The sequence below is a fragment of the Dipodomys spectabilis genome, unplaced genomic scaffold (assembly GCF_019054845.1).
Source record: "Dipodomys spectabilis isolate Male_0828 unplaced genomic scaffold, ASM1905484v1 ptg000513l, whole genome shotgun sequence".
Lineage (NCBI taxonomy): Eukaryota > Metazoa > Chordata > Mammalia > Rodentia > Heteromyidae > Dipodomys > Dipodomys spectabilis.
In genome coordinates this window covers 339,376-355,784 of record NW_024871190.1, presented here as the reverse complement: position 1 = coordinate 355,784, position 16,409 = coordinate 339,376, and positions in this window count along the sequence as shown.

Below are 16,409 nucleotides of genomic sequence, written 5' to 3'. Positions count from 1 at the left end.
TTCGGCCGCCTATATGAGGATGAAGCCAGGAGGCTTGTCACACATGTAAGTGCAGTTCACTACTTACACCAAACAAAATCATACACGAAAACCTTAAGACCAACAATATCCTTTTGGACACCAAAGACAGTATCAAGGTCGGTGGATTTGGTCTAAGCTTCTGGCTCACCCTGGGGCAGTTGCTAATGAATGTATGTAGTACTTCTATTCCATCCCCCTGACATGTTCTTGGAAGAAATGATGGCCTGGTGCAGGTGTCTCACACCTGTAATCCTAGCTATTCAGGAGACTGAGATCTGAGGATCATGGTTCAAAGCCAACCCGTATGACTCTACCCTCTGAGCAGACTCAAACTGATTCCAAAGACTAATTTGAGTAGGAATGGCAGAGGATAGAGGTGGCTAGCAAAATAGCTACCATTCTTCTCAGAACAAGCTGCTGAATGTGGGCCCAGATGAATTGGTTTATAAAATGTGAGGTGTGCATAAATTATGACTCATCCACAAAAGGCTGCAATTAATATATGTCGGTCATGGATGGACACAAAATAATCTATTTATGTGAAATATATTGACTAAAGTTCATAAGGGAAAAAAGAAGATTAAAAGTTTCTGGGGCTGGGGGACAGTGGCTGACACCTGTAATCCTAACTACTCAGGAGACTGAGATCTGAGGATCACAGTTGAAAGCCAGCCCGGTCAGGAAAGTATGTGAGACTATTATCTCCAATAAAACACTAGAAAACCGGAAGTGGTGCTGTAGCTCAAGCGGTGGAGAACTCGCCTGGAGCTGAAGAGCACAGAGACAGTGCCCAACCCAGAGGTCAAGCCCCATGACAGACCAAAAACCAAACAAAACAAAACAAAAGTTTCTGGTGCAGGTCATTGTGTGGATTCCATCAGTATTGAAAAGAAAGTTCACAAGCAGAGGTAATGGTTAAAAAGTAGTGTGGATATAATTAATGTCACTGAATTTTATACTTAGCAAGCATGAGACCCTGTGTTCAAACCCCTGCACTTCAAAAAAATGCTAAATCTTCCTTCTGTTACCTATCTTAAGTGGTAGGTGCTCTTCTACTGTTATGATTGTATTGCTCAGAGCTTCTCTGGTGGATGTTTATTCATGCTTTTACATATAATCCATTATTTGAATATTGATAGTGAGTTTCAAAGTTTGAATATGGATGTTGAGTTTCAAATACAGGCAAAGCCTGTATTTCTAACTCAAGAGGCAGGAAGATGCCTATTCAGTCAAGGCTGCATAGAGAGTTCTTCCTAAATCCTGATGCTAGAGTTGAAACTGGAGGGACAATTGTTTGTAAGCAATTACAAGTGAGAGATAAGTTTCTGATCATATTAGGTTTTGGTCATGTCAGTTTGGATATAATATTTACATGAATTTTAAAAATTTTCACTTTCCCCTTACTCTCAGTATGTCATTTTGAAACTTTGTAGTACGTTTTTGTTTGCTGCACTTAAAAAAAAAAAACAGTTTTCCTTTGTATCATATTAAACATGATTTTTTCTGTATTACAATTTATTATTTATTTTTGAAATTTTTTATGTTTTTTTTTCTCCATCTAGGGACTGGCCACTGTCTCAGAGATTTTGCTCAGTTCTGCCAATTGAGCCACAGCTCAACTTCCGGCTTCTTTCTTTTTGAAGAGTCTCATATGAACCCCAGCACTACTAAGGAGGCTGAAATCTGAGGATCTTGGTTTGAAGCCAGTCTGAGCAGCAAAGTCTGAGGGTTTTTTATTATTATTATTTTGCCATTGGTTATGGGCCTGAAAACTAGGCTTTGGCACTGTCCATCAGCGTTCCAGCTTAAGGTTAGTGCCCTATCAACTGAGCTGCAGCAACATTTTCGGCTTTTCCTGCTTATGTGGTTCTGAGGAATCAAACCCAGGTCCTCATGCATGCAAAGCTAGCACCCTACCACTGAGCCAACTTCCCAGATGAAGTCTGAGATTCTTTTTCTTTTTTTATTTTATTTTATTTTTTATTTTTTTTAATTTAATTTTATTTTATTTGTGAACATACTGTACAGAGGGGTTAAAATTACATGGGCAGGATATTGCATACATTTCTTACCAAGCATTGCAGCCTCCTTTGTTTACCCTTCACATCCCTTCCCAGCCTCCCCCCTCCCCTGCCCAATCCCAATCCTTCTCCTTCCCCCCCTTCCCACCCCCCCCCCCCCGCACCGATGTTGTAAAGCTCGTTTTGGACATGACAACTTGTACTTCTCATTGTTGCAACAGGTCCACCTGTATCCTTAAACAACTGGTTTTTCCCCATCTCCTCCACAAGTTATACTGACATCAAATATAGTGAAAGCAGGGGTTATACTGTGGGGGAGGGACATACAAAGCAACAAAGAGATAATCTTATAAATGCGTTAGAAACACATGCATGAAAGAAAAAAACATTAAAATACATATCTAAGGGTTCATTTTCTTAACATCACATTATCTGACCTTTTCCGCTTGACTCATACATATACTAGATATTGCAAATAAGGGAAACCATGGGGCCTATGTTTTAGCCTCTTGAGGAAACAGAATTACAGTTATGAGCCACCAGTAATGGGCTGACTGGCTCATTGCAGCCTCAGTTATTGGTTCTTCTTTTTCTTCTAGTCTTCTTTGCATTTCATTCTTTGTGAATGTGCTAGTGCTGGAGCCAGAACTCATGCAAGGCCTGGCCTGTTTCAGGATGCTGAAATCTGACCATCATGGTTCAAAGCCAGGCTGAGCAGGAAAGTGTCAGATCCTTACCTCCAATTAACTGCCAAAAATCTGGGAGTACTACAGTTCTAGCCCCAGGATGGCCCACAAGCAACTGTCTTGTGGACTTTCCTGCTAGAATTGGCCTTTACACTGGATACCCATATTTCTGCCTCCTGGAGAATTATAGGAATGAGTCACAAGCCCCAGGTTCTCTTCTTATTTACATTTTTGTGATCCTGAGGCTGGATCTCTTAGCAAGGGCACTGTTTCATAGCTTTCTCACTCAAGCCTGGTGCTTTACAACTCCATCAGGATTCACTACTGTTTTCTTGTTTACATGTTTTGCTGGTGATTTGAAGATTAGAGACCATAGCCCTCAGATTTAATCTATCTTAGTATTTAGGATTACACACAAAAGAAGTGGCACTGTAGCTCAAGTGGTAGAGCACTAGCATTGAAATGAAGAGCTGAGGGACAGTGCTCAGGCCCAGAGTTCAAGCCTTACAACCGACTAAAAAAAAGAGGATTATACACAAAAACCAAAATCTCATCACTCATTAAAAAAAATTAATTGAATTTTCTTATACATTTTTTAATTTCTACTTTTTATTTCCATATGTATGCTGGGCTTGGAGCTATAAATCAGTGCCTAGGTATTGTCCCAGTTCCTTTTTTTTTGCCTGTCATGGAGCCTGAACTCTGGGCCTGGGCGCTGTCCCTCAGCTCTTCAGCTTGAGGCTAGAGCCGTACCACTTGTGCTACGGAGCCACTTCTGATTTTTCCTGCTTATGTGTTGGTGAGGAATTGAGCCCAGGGCCTCATGCATGCAAGGCAAGCACTTTCCCACTGAGTCACTTCCCAGTGCCCTCCCAGTACATTTTTAAAACTAGCCCTCTAATATGTGAGACACAGCACAATTCGGGGCTTCTAAAAAAAAAACTGTAATTGGCTAATTAGCGTAGAGTTCATGGACTCCCCTGCCTTAGCTGGCCTTGAGTACTGATCCTCAGATGTGAGACCCTTGAGTAAGTACAGTAACAAGTGTAAGCTAACTCAATTTTGCTCATTTTAACCTCTGAAATCGGCTCTCCCTTTTCTTCTTCCAACTTTCTTTCCATTTATTTATTTTATTCTTGTGTGTGCTGGTCCTGGAGCTTGATCTCAAGGTGTGGGTATTGTCCGAGAAATCATTGTCTCATTTCTGCCATTGGGGCCACATCTCAACCCCAGGTGTTTCTTGTTTTTTGTTTTTCTTCTTTTTGTTGGCTCATTGGAGATAAGTGTCTCATGCAAAGCACAGAATGTCTCAGGAAGCCGAAATCTGATTATCAGTTTGAAGTCAGCCTGCACAGAGAATTCCATGAGACTCTTTACCTCTAATTAGCTGGTAGTCATCCCACCGATTAGCTGAGAGTAATAGAACACCAGCCTTGAATAAAGTAGAACAAATACAACCCCCATGACTGGCACACACAGAAAAAAATGTTCCATGTACTTTCCTGCCTGGAATTGCCTTTAAATGTTTTTTTTTTGATGAGTTCTGGGAAGATGGTGGAGGAGAAGCTGGAGGCTAAACAAGCTCTTGCATAGAAAGCAATTTTAGTGTTCCAATAAACAGTCCTAAGCCAGAGAATCACACCAAGTGTGCCATCACAGGACAGAGAGTTAGCCCAGAGAGGGAAAATCCAGGCAAGGAGACAGATATAAGCAATTGCCAGTGGCCACGGATATGGCGGCAGCGGCGGCAGCCATAGCCACCATACCTGCAACAAAGATAGTCTGGGACTTAAGCGTCAGACGCGGCAAGAGAGCGGTTTCTACTCAACACCAGCAAGAACTGACAAGGGGCACACATCTTCATCCTGAAGTTCGCAGACCAGAGATGAGCCAGGAACCAAGACTCTGGCATGAGTAGAAGCCTGACATCCTCACTCCTTCTCAGGGAGGAGAGGAGGGAAGGCCAACCCTCCCCCACTCCATTACCGGAGATCTCCATCTTGGATACTGAAGAAGCCTGGCTGTTCAGCTAGCTCCAACTCAGGCCTTGGAAGAAAACAAGAGTCATTTAGCAGGTCACAGGAACCTAACCTGACCTGCCAGGCTCAGCTCCTCCCTGGGAAAATCAACCAGCTTGAGCAGCCAGCCCCAAGAGTGGCTTTCTTCACTGGGTAAAGAGAGCCAGAGGCTGCCCCTCCCTACAGGAGCCTTGACAATCAATTGAAATTCAGTAAACATAAACCCTGAGAATGGCTCCAGGCTGGGCTCTGTGAGTTTCTCAGAAGCTAACTCCTCAGGGAAAAGCTGCTGTTTGCTGAAAGGCCTCAACTTTACCCAGAACCTAGCCTCATCACAGCATCTCCAAACTAGAGGAAAGAGCCATCTCCCTCTTTTGTGAAAGTCAAAGTAGATCTCTGTCCCATTGAACTAGTCTGGGAGTAGGATCACAAAATCCTTGGTAAAGCAGAGCATTTTTCTGCCTGCTCAAACAAATTGACTAAAGAAACCATCCAAAGCACAGGAAAATCAAAAACCACAAGCAGACTAGATAATCCAACAAGAGACTGGTTATGGACACAAGGGAGATAAATGTACGTTCCATCCCCCCAAAAAATCAAAGATCTTTTTTTTTGTACCTTTTATAAATTTTTTTCTAAACCTTTTTTTAGATTTTTAACTTAAAAAATTTTTGTTTTCTATTAACATTTTTTTCTTTCTTATAGTTTTTGTTTTGGGGTTATATGTCTGTGTGTTTTTTTTTCTTTTTTAGAAATTATTTTCTTTTCTTTTTTCTTTTTTTAAGCGAACATACTGTACAGAGGGGTTACAATTAAATGGGAATATAATGAGTACATTTCCTATCAAGCATAGTAGCCTCCTCCTTTGTTTACCCTTCACATCCCTTCCCAGACTCCCGATGTCGATGTCCTCCCACCCAATCCTCCCCCCACCCCACCAAAGTTGTAAAGTTCGTTTTCGACATGACAACTTGCACTTCTCATTGCTGCAACGGGTCCACCTGTGCCCTTATTTGAATGACTTATTTTGCCCCTTCCCCTCCACAAATTATACTGACATCAAATAGAGTGAAAGCAGGGGTTATACTGTGGTGGAGGGACATACAAAGCAACAAAGAAATAATCTTATAAATGCGTTAGAAATAAATGTTTGAAAGAAAAAATAAACATTTAAATACATAACTTAGGGTTCATTTTCCTAACTTCACCTTATCTGTCCTTTTCTGCTGGACTCATACATGTACTAGATATTGAAAATAAGGGAAACCATGGGACCTATGTTTCTTTGGGCTTGGCTTACTAAACTTAATATAATTTTTTCCAAGACTTTGAATTTCCTAACAAATGGGGCAATGTCATTCTTTCTGATGGAGGCATAGAATTCGATTGTGTATATATACCACATTTTCTTGATCCATTCATCTACTGAGGGGCATCTGGGTTGGTTCCAGATCTTAGCTAAGGCAAATAATGCTGCAATAAACATAGTTGTGCTGGTAGCTTTAGTGTGGTTTTGTTTGTAAAAATTTGGGTAAATGCCCAAAAGTGGGACTGCTGGGTCATAGAGGAGCTCTATGTGGAGTCTTTTGAGGAACATCCATACTACTTTCCAATGTGGTTGAACAAGTTTACACTCCCACCAACAATGAAGTAAGGTTCTCTTCTGTCCACATCCCCTCCAGCATGTGTAATTGTTAGAGTTCTTGATTTTTGACATTCTAAATGGGGTATCTCAATGTTGTTTTGTTTTGCATTGCTTTTATGGCAAAGGAAGTTGAGCATTTTTTCATGTGTCTATTGGCCATCCTTCCTTCTTCTTCAGAGAAGTTTCTCTTTAAGTCTTTAGCCCACTTATTTATTGGGCAGTTGTTTCTTTGAGGATTTGTTTTTGGCGGATTTAATTTTTGACTTCCATGTATATTTTAGATATAAGTCCTTTGTCCGGTATATGGCTAGTGAAGATCTTCTCATAATCTGTAGGCTTTCTATTGAGCTTGCTAGCTATGTCCTTTGCCATGCAGAAGCTCTGCAACTTCATGCAATCCCATTTGTGCAACCTTTCTTTGATTTGTTGGGTTTCAGGGTCTCTATTCAGAAAATTTCGACCTGCGCCAAGGAGAACTAGAGTTTCTCCTATTCCATCCTGCAATGCTTTCAGAGTGTCTGCTTTGACTCCGAGGTCTTTGATCCATTTGGAGTTGATTCTGGTGCAAGGTGATAGATAAGCGTCTAGTTTTAGTTTTCTAAAAGTAAACAATTTTGCCAGCACCATTTACTGAAGAGGCTTTCTTTCTTCCATTCTATTGTTTGAGCTCCCTTATCGAAAATTAGACGGCTATAAGTCTGTAGATTCATTTCTGGGTTTTCAATTCTATTCCATTGGTCCTGAGGCCTGTTCTTGTGCCAGTGCCAAGCTGTTTTGATTACTATGGATTTATAGTAGAGTTTGAAATTTGGTATTGATATTCCTCCAGCCGTGTTCTTTCCGTTGAGGAGCGTTTTTGCTATTCGGGGTCGTTTATTGTTCCATATGAATTTTTGGATTGCCTCTTCTATTTCCTTGAAGAATGAGGTTCTAATTTTGATAAGTATCACATAGAATTTGTAGATAGCCTTGGGAAGTATTGCCATTTTCACAAGATTAATCTTTCCAATTTAGGAGCATGGGAGGTTTTGCCATTTTCTAAGTTCTGTTTTGATTTACTTTTTCAAGTTTTTAAAGTTTTCATCATAGACTTCCTTCACTTCTTTGGTTAAGTTAATTCCTATTATTTTACTTTTTGTGGTGCTATTGCAAATGGAGTTGCATTCTGAATTTCAGCCACACTTTTCTCATTCTTGGCATACAGAAAAGCCATTAATTTTGGGGGGTTAATTTTATAACCTGCTACTTTGCCAAAGTTTTGAATCAGCTTGAGTAATTTGGGAGCAGATTCTATGGGATTCTTTAAATGCAAGATCATGTCATCTGCAAAGAGGGCGAATTTCATTTCTTCTTTCCCTATATGGACCACCTTTATGTTTGCATCTTTTCTTATTGCTGTAGCTAGGCTTTCTAATACTAGATTGAAGAGAAGTGGAGAGAGTGGACATCCTTGTCTTGTTCCTGAGTTAAGAGGAAATGGGTTTAATTTTCACTATTAAGTATAATGCTGGCTGTAGGTTTGTCATATAAAGCCTTTATTTTACTGAGGAATATCCCATGGATTCTTAATTTTTCCAAAACCTTCATCATAAAGGGGTGTTGGATCTTGTCTAATGCTTTTTCTGCATCTATTGAGATAACCATGTGGTTCTTATCCTTGTTCCTTATGATGTGATGAATAAAATTAATTGATATGCATATATTGAACCAGATTTGCATCCCTGAAATGAATCCTGTTTGATCGTGTTGTGTGATTTTTTGGATGAATTGTTGACTTGGATTGGCCAAAATTTTGTTGAGAAGTTTTGTATCAATGTTCATCAAAACATGGGTCTATGATCCATTTGGAGTTGATTCTGGTGCAGGGTGATATATAAGGATCTAGCTTGAGTTTTCTACATGTAGTTAACCAATTTTGCCAGCACCATTTACTGAAGAGGTTGTCTTTCTTCCATTCTATTGTTTTAGCTCCCTTATCGAAGATTAGATGGCTATAGGTCTGTGGGTTCATTTCTGGGTTTTCAATTCTATTCCATTGGTCCTGAGGTCTGTTCTTATGCCAATACCAAGCTGTTTTGATTACTATGGCTTTATAGTAGAGTTTGAAGTTTGGTATTGATATTCCTCCAGCAGTGTTCTTTCCATTCAGGAGCGTTTTTGCTATTCGGGGTCTTTTATTGTTCCATATGAATTTTTGGATTGCCTCTTCTATTTCCTTGAAGAATGAGGGTGGAATTTTGATAGGTATTGCGTTGAATTTGTAGATAGCCTTGGGAAGTATTGCCATTTTCACGATGTTAATCTTTCCAATCCAGGAGCATGGGAGGTTTTGCCATTTTTTAAGTTCTGTGTTGATTTCCTTTTTCAAGATTTTAAAGTTTTCATCATAGAGGTCCTTCACTTCTTTAGTTAAGTTAATTCCTAGGTATTTTATTTTTTGTGGGGCTATTACAAATGGAGTTGCTTTCCTAATTTCAGCCACACTTTTCTCATTGTTGGCATACAGAAACCCTAGGTCTCCTTGGCTCAGGCCGAAATTTTCTGAATAGAGACCTGGAAACACAACAAATCAAAGAAAGGTTGGACAAATGGGATTGCATAAAGTTGCAGAGCTTCTGCAGGGCAAATGACATAGCTAGCAAGATCAATAGAAAGCCCACGGATTGGGAGAAGATCTTTACTAGCCATACAACGGACAAGGGTCTCATATCTAAAATATACTTGGAACTCAAAAAATTAAACCCCCCAACAACAAATCCTCAAAGAAACAACTGCCCAATAAATAAGTGGGCGAAAGACTTAAAGAGAAACTTCTCTGAAGAAGAAAGAAGGATGGCCAATAGACACATGAAGAAATGTTCAACATCCCTAGCCATAAAAGAAATGCAAATCAAAACAACATTGAGATATCACCTCACTCCAGTGAGAACGGCAAAAATCAAGAACTCTAACAACAACAGATGCTGGAGGGGATGTGGACAGAAAGGAACCTTAATTCATTGTTGGTGGGAATGTAAACTTGTTCAACCACTTTGGAAAACAGTATGGAGGTTCCTCAAAAGACTCCACATAGAGCTCCCCTATGACCCAGCAATCCCACTTTTGGGCATTTACCCTAATGTTTACAAACAAGACCACACTAAAGCTACCAGCACAACTATGTTTATTGCAGCATTATTTACCATAGCTAAGATATGGAACCAACCCAGATGCCCCTCAGTAGATGAATGGATCAAGAAAATGTGGTATATATACACAATGGAATTCTATGCCTCCATCAGAAAGAATGACATTGCCCCATTTGTTAGGAAATGGAAAAACTTGGAAAAAATTATATTAAGTGAAGTAAGCCAGGCCCAAAGAAACGTAGGTCCCATGGTTTCCCTTATTTGTAATATCTAGTATATGTATGAGTCAAGCGGAAAAGGTCAGATAATGTGATGTCAGGAAAATGAACCCTTAGATGTGTATTTTAATGTTTTTTTCTTTCATGCATGTGTTTCTAACACATTTATAAGATTATCTCTTTGTTGCTTTGTATGTCCCTCCCCCACAGTATAACCCTTGCTTTCACTATATTTGATGTCAGTATAACTTGTGGAGGAGATGGGGAAAAACCAGTTGTTTAAGGATACAGGTGGACCTGTTGCAACAATGAGAAGTACAAGTTGTCATGTCCAAAACGAACTTTACAATGTTGGTGGGGGGGGGGGGGGCTGGGGGGAGGGAGGAAGGAGAAGGATTGGGATTAGGGGGGGAGGGGGGAGGCTGGGAAGGGATGTGAAGGATAAACAAAGGAGGAGGCTGCAATGCTTGGTAAGAAATGTACACATTATCCTGCCCATGTAACTGTAACTCCTCTGTACAGTATGTTCACAAATAAAATTAAATTAAATTTAAAAAAAAAAAAAAAAAAAAAAACATGGGTCTATAGTTCTCTTTCTTTGATGAGTCCCTTCCTGGTTTTGGGATGAGAGTTATGAGAGTTATGATGGCTTCATAGAATGTGTTTGGTAGTGAATTTTGTCTGCTTTAAAACCGTCTGGTCCTTGACTTTTCTTAGCTGATAGGTCTCTTATTGCTGTTTCTATTTCAATGCTTGATATAGACCTGTTAAGATGGTTTAACTCGTATTGGTTTAGTTTTCACATGTCAATATTTGCTAGGAAAAGGTCCATTTCTGCCAAGTTCTCAAACTTACTAGCATAAAGTTTTGAGAAGTATTCACTTATAATGTTCTGAATCATGGTTGTTTCCGTGGTGATGTTTCCATTCTCATCTCTGAGTTTATTTATTGGGTGTGTTCTCTTCTTTTTCTGATAAGATTTGCTAAGGGTCTGTCAATTTTGTTAATTTTTTCAAAGAACCAACTCTTTGTTTTGTTGATTTTGGATTCTAATTCATTTAATTCTGATTTAATTTTAATTATTTCTTTCTGTCTACTGGATTGGGGTTTATTTGCTGCTCTTTTTCAAGGAGGTTCAGATGTCTCATTAAATTGTTGGTTTCAGATCTCTCCAATATGTTGATGTAGGAACTAAGAGCTATAAACTTGCCTCTGCTCACTGCCTTTGCTGTGTCCTAGAGTTGCTGGTAATTTGTGTGTTCATGTTTGTTGAATAGCATGAGTATTTGAATTTGCTTTCTAATCTCTTCATTACCCACTCGTGATTCAGCAGAGTGTTGTTCAACTTCCATGTGTTACCAGACTTTCTTTGGTGGCTTTTGGTGTTGAGTTCTAATTTTATTCCCTTGTGGTCTGAAAGAATGCAAGGTATAACTTCAATGTTTCTGAATTTGGACAAGTTTGTTTGTGTCCTAAAATGTGGTCTATTTTAGAAAATGTTCCATGTGCTGCTGAGAAAATCGTGTATTCTGATGCTGCTGGGTGAAATGTTCGGTAGATGTCTGTTAAATCTAGTTGATCTATGCAGCTGTTTAGATCTGTAGTTTCTCTGTTGAGTTTTTGCCCGGTTGATCTATCTAGTGGGGAGAGTTGTGTGTTAAAATCCCCAACAATTAATGTCTTTGGATCTATGTGGAATTTGAGGGAAAGTAGTGTTTCTTGGATAAATTTGGGAGCTCCGTTGTTTGGTGAATAGATATTTAGAATTGTAATATCCTCCTGAAAGAGAGATCTGTTAATAAGTATGAAGCGTCCTTCTTTATCTCTTCTAACTAATTTTAATTTGAAGTCTTCTTTATCTAATATTAGGATTGCAACTCCAGCTTGTATATGGAGGCCATTTGCTAGGTAGATTTTGTTCTAATCTTTCACATTGAAAATGTATTTGTTTTTATGGGCTAAATTCCTGAAGGCAGCAGAAAGTATGATCGTGCTCTTTAATCCAGCTAGACAGTCTATGTAGCTTAATTGGAGAGTTAAGTCCGTTAATGTTAAGAAATAGGAGAGAGAGGTATTTGGGAGTTCCTGCCATTTTATCCACATTTTGGGGGGCTGTGGCAACTGTGTTCTTCCTATGGTTCTTGGATTCTCAGTTTGCGTGCAGTTTCTTGGCCTCTATTCTGTTCTTGTTGGTTTTCTTTGTGTAGGACATCTTTAAGAATCTTTTGTAGGGCTGGTTTGGTGGAGATGTATTGTTTCAATATTTCTTTGCTATGGAAGGTTTTTATTTGGCTTTTAGTTATGAAGGAGAGTTTAGATGGGTACAGTATTCTTGGAGGATAGTTGTTTGCTTTTAGGGCATGGCATACATCATTCCAGGCTCTTCTTGCTTTGATTGAATCTGCTGAGAAATCTGTGGAGATTCTAATTGGTTTCCATTTATAGGTGATTGATCTTTTCTCCTTGACAGCTTTAAGGATCTTTTCCTTGGTCTGAGTTGATCCTGTCTGGATTATAATGTGACTGTGGGATGTCCTATTCTGGTCTGGTCTATTTGGAGTTCTAAAAGCTTCTTGTATCTGAATAGGACTATCTTTTTACATGTTTGGGAAGTTCTCTGCTAGGATCCTGTTAAACAAATTCCCTAGGCCATTAACTTCTGTTTCTAGTTGCTCCTGTACACCCATTATCCTTAGATTAGCCCTTCTGATGGTGTCTTCCAAGTGTTGGATAGATCTATCATATTTCTTGGACTTGGATAGTTGTATGTACTTTATCTATAATATCTATTCTGTCTTCAATTCCCAAGATTCGATCTTCTACATGGTCTAACCTGCTGTCAAGACTTTCTACTTTGGTTTTTATTTCTTTTCCTTCTAATTGGTCAGTTTTGATAGCTTCAAATTCTTTGTGGAAGCTTTGTTTTAGACCTTGAATGGACTTCTTTACTTCCTTAATTTGGTGTTCAGTGTTTATTCTCAAATCACTTAGTTGATTGGTTATGGTTTCCTTGGACTCCCATTCCTTCTGTTGGGTTCCATTCAGCATTCCCTTTGTGGTCTCTGTGACCTCCTTCAGCTCTTTGTTAATGGATCCCATGAATGCCTTTAGTGATCTTTGTGTAGTCTCATCCTGCTCTCTCAATTACTGTATTACTTTTTGCTTAGCTTCCTTCTGTTCATGCCATTCCTGTAGTTCTCTTTGAGTGTCCTCAGCCTGTTCAAGCCATTCCTGCCTTTCTCTTTGAGTATTCTCAAGCTGCTCACGCAAATCCTGTATCAGTTTTTGAGTAGCTTCCTCACGCTCATGATATTCATGTATAAACCTTTGGATTGCCTCCTCTCTCTCCCTCTCACTCTCATGCAGAGTCCTTTGTAGGTTTACAATCTTTTCCTGCCTTGACCTATTGTTTGCCTCCTCTCTCTCCCTATCACGCTCATACAGATTCCTTTGTCGGTTTTCAATCTTTCATTTATCATGTTTTCCTGCAGTGTTTATTAGAGCTTTTTGGGAATTCTCCTCTGGATTATTCATTATCCGTTATGTCCCCTGATTATCATGAGTGGGAATTGAGATTCCCAGACTTGCCATTTTTCTTGTGTTTTTCCAGCTTACTCTGCCCATTTGGGATGAAAATAACACCAGTTTTCTGCTAGAACACTAACTTAAGTCAAGCATCAACCAAAGTCTGCATTTGCACAGTCCATAGTCTGCAGATAAAATCTAGTTCAACAGATACATCTATTAAACATCAAACAACTATATATTAATGGGCTACGAACCGCAAAGAAGAATTTGGAAAATCAGAAATTATTAGGGGTAGGGAGAGATGTGGGTAAAACATAGGAATAGAGAGATGTGGGAAGAGACAAGGAGAGTTAACTAAGTCCTAATCACAAAGCAGGAAATAGGTTGGGTAGTATGAACGTAGAGAAAGAGAAAAAAAGAAGAAAGAGAAAGGGAAAAAAGAGACCAGAAAAAATAGAAAAGAAAAATTTAAAATATTATGCAGAATCGAAAACAAACTATTCAGAGAAGAACGTGAATATAATGAGAGAAACAGAGGGGTATAAATGAGATGTGAAAATCTTAGAAATTATAATACTTAAAATATTATATAGGTATAAAGAGGTAGTACTGCTATTAAGGAATTTAAGTCTCAGAGGTTTTGAATTGAGTAATAAATTTGTGGATTAAGTGTGTTCACAATTGGGGATAGGATCTAATAGTCAACTACGGGTTTATCTGAGGATGTGCAGAACAATAATTAAGTCACATAAAGAAGAATGAAAGAGAAGAAAAGGTGAAAAGGGTAAGAGAGAAAGAAAAAAAGATCAGAAGTTCAGTAGAGGTAAACAAAAAGAATTTTTTTAAAAAAAAACAAAGAAAAAAAAAGAAAGAAAAACGCACACACACATGTACTCCTATAATAAAAATTATAAGAGGAAAAAAAAGTTACTAGAAAACAATTTTTTTCAAATAATTTAAAAATTAAAAATTTTTAGAAAAGAAAAAAAGTTTTTTATAAAAGGCACAAAAAAAATGAAGAAGAGAAAAAATAGTTCTTTCGTTTTTCTGGGAGGGTTGGGAAAAATCCTGCATATCCCTTGTATCCGTAACCAGCCTCTTGTTGGAGTCTCTGGTCTGCTTGTGGTTCTGTGGCTTGGTTGGTTTCTTAAGTCAGTTTGTTTGAACAGGCAGAGAAATGCTCTGCTTTACCCAGGATTTTGCGATCTTCCTTCCAATTTAGTTCAATAGGAGGGAGATCTGCTTTGAGCATCACAAAAGAGGGAGATGGCTTTTTCCTCAAATTTGGAGAAGCTGTGATGAGGCTAGGTTCTGGGTAGAGTTGAGTCCTTTCAGCAATCAGTAGCTTTTCCGGGGGGCTAATTTGTGAGAAACTCACAGAGCCCAGCCTGGAGCCATTCTAAGGGTTTATGTTTACTGAATTTCAATTGTCAGGGCTGCTAAAGGGAGGAGCAATCTCTGGCTCTGATTACCCAGCGAAGAAAGCCACTCCTAGGGCTGGCTCCTAAGCATTCTGACTTTTCCCTGGGTGGAGCTGAGTCTGGCAGTTCAGCTTAGGTTCTTGTGACCTGCTAAATGACTCTAGTTTTCTTCCAAGGCCTGAGTTGGAGCTAGCAGCTCCGCTGAGCTTTGTCGATATCCAAGATGGAGATCTCCAGTACTGGGGGGGAAGGGTGGCCTTCCCTCCTCTGCACCCTGAGAAGGAGTGAGGACATCAGACTTCTACTCACGCCAAGTCTTGCTTCCTGGGTTGTCTCTGGTCTGCGAACTGCAGGGTGAAGAATTCCACTCCTTGTTGGTTCTTGCTGGTGTTGAGTAGAATCTGCTCGCCCACTGTGTCTGGCGGCAGCAGCTGGCAAGAGCTCAGATCTGTCTCCTTGTCTGGATTTTCCCTCTCTGTCCTAACTCTCTGTCCTGTGATGGCACACTTGGTGTGATTCTCTGGCTGAGGACTGTTCACTGGAACTCTAAAACTGCTTTCTATGTGAATGATTGTTTTACCTCCAGATTCTCCTCTGCCATCTTCCCAGAACTATCTCTTTTTATCTTTTAAAATAATTTTTTTTTTATTTAGCTCTAGTGACCATTTGATCCTTTTTTTTCCTTCTTGTTCTTTTCACGTTTTCTTCTCTTTCATGATTTGCATGACTTAATTGCTGTTCTCATCCTCATATATACCCGTAGTTGATTATTTGACTTTAGCCACATTGTGCACACACTTAATCCAGAAATTTGTTACTCAGTTTAAAGATGCTTAGACTTAACTTCCTTAATAGCAGTACTACCTCTTAATACCTATATAATATTTTTAGCATTTTTATTTTTAAGTTTTCCACATCTCCTTTCCATCCCTCCTGTTCTCTTATTCTATCCACATTCTTCTCTGAATATTATGTCTTCAATTTGCATAATTTTTAAGTGTTGCCCTTCTTAATTTTTAATGTTTGTTTTCCTGTTTTTTCTTGTCTTTTTTCTTTCTCTTTCTTCTTTTTTTCTCCCTCTACTATCATTCTATCCAAGCTATTTCCCGTTTTGAGTTTAGGATTTGTTATGTTAACTCTCCCACTGCCTTTCCACATCACTCTATGCATATTTTTTACCACATCTCTCCCTAAACCTAATAATTTCTGTTTGCCAACTTATTCTTTGCAGTTCATAGCTCAATTATACTTAGTTGTTTGAAGTTGAATAGATATATCTATTGAATTATATTGTATCTGCAGACTTTTGACTGTGCAACTACAGACTTTGGTTGATGCTTGCCTTAAAATAGTGTGCTAGCACAAAGCTGGTTTATTTTCATCCCAAATGGGTAGAGCAATCTGGAAAACACAAGAAAAATGGCAAGTTCAGTTATCTCAACTCCCACTCATAATAATCAGGGGACAAAAAAGATAACGAATAATCCATAGAAGTGTTCCCAAAAAGGTCTACAAATACTACTGGTAAACATGGTAAATGAAAAGATTGAAAACCTGCAAAGGACTCTGTATGAGCATGATAGGGAGAGAGAGGAGGCAAAACAAAGAATATCATGAGTGTGAGGAAGCTACTCAAAGTTTGATACAGGAATTGCGAGAGTAGCTTGAGAACACTTAAAGAGAAATAAAGGAATTGCATGAGCAGGCTGGGATCAGTCAAAGA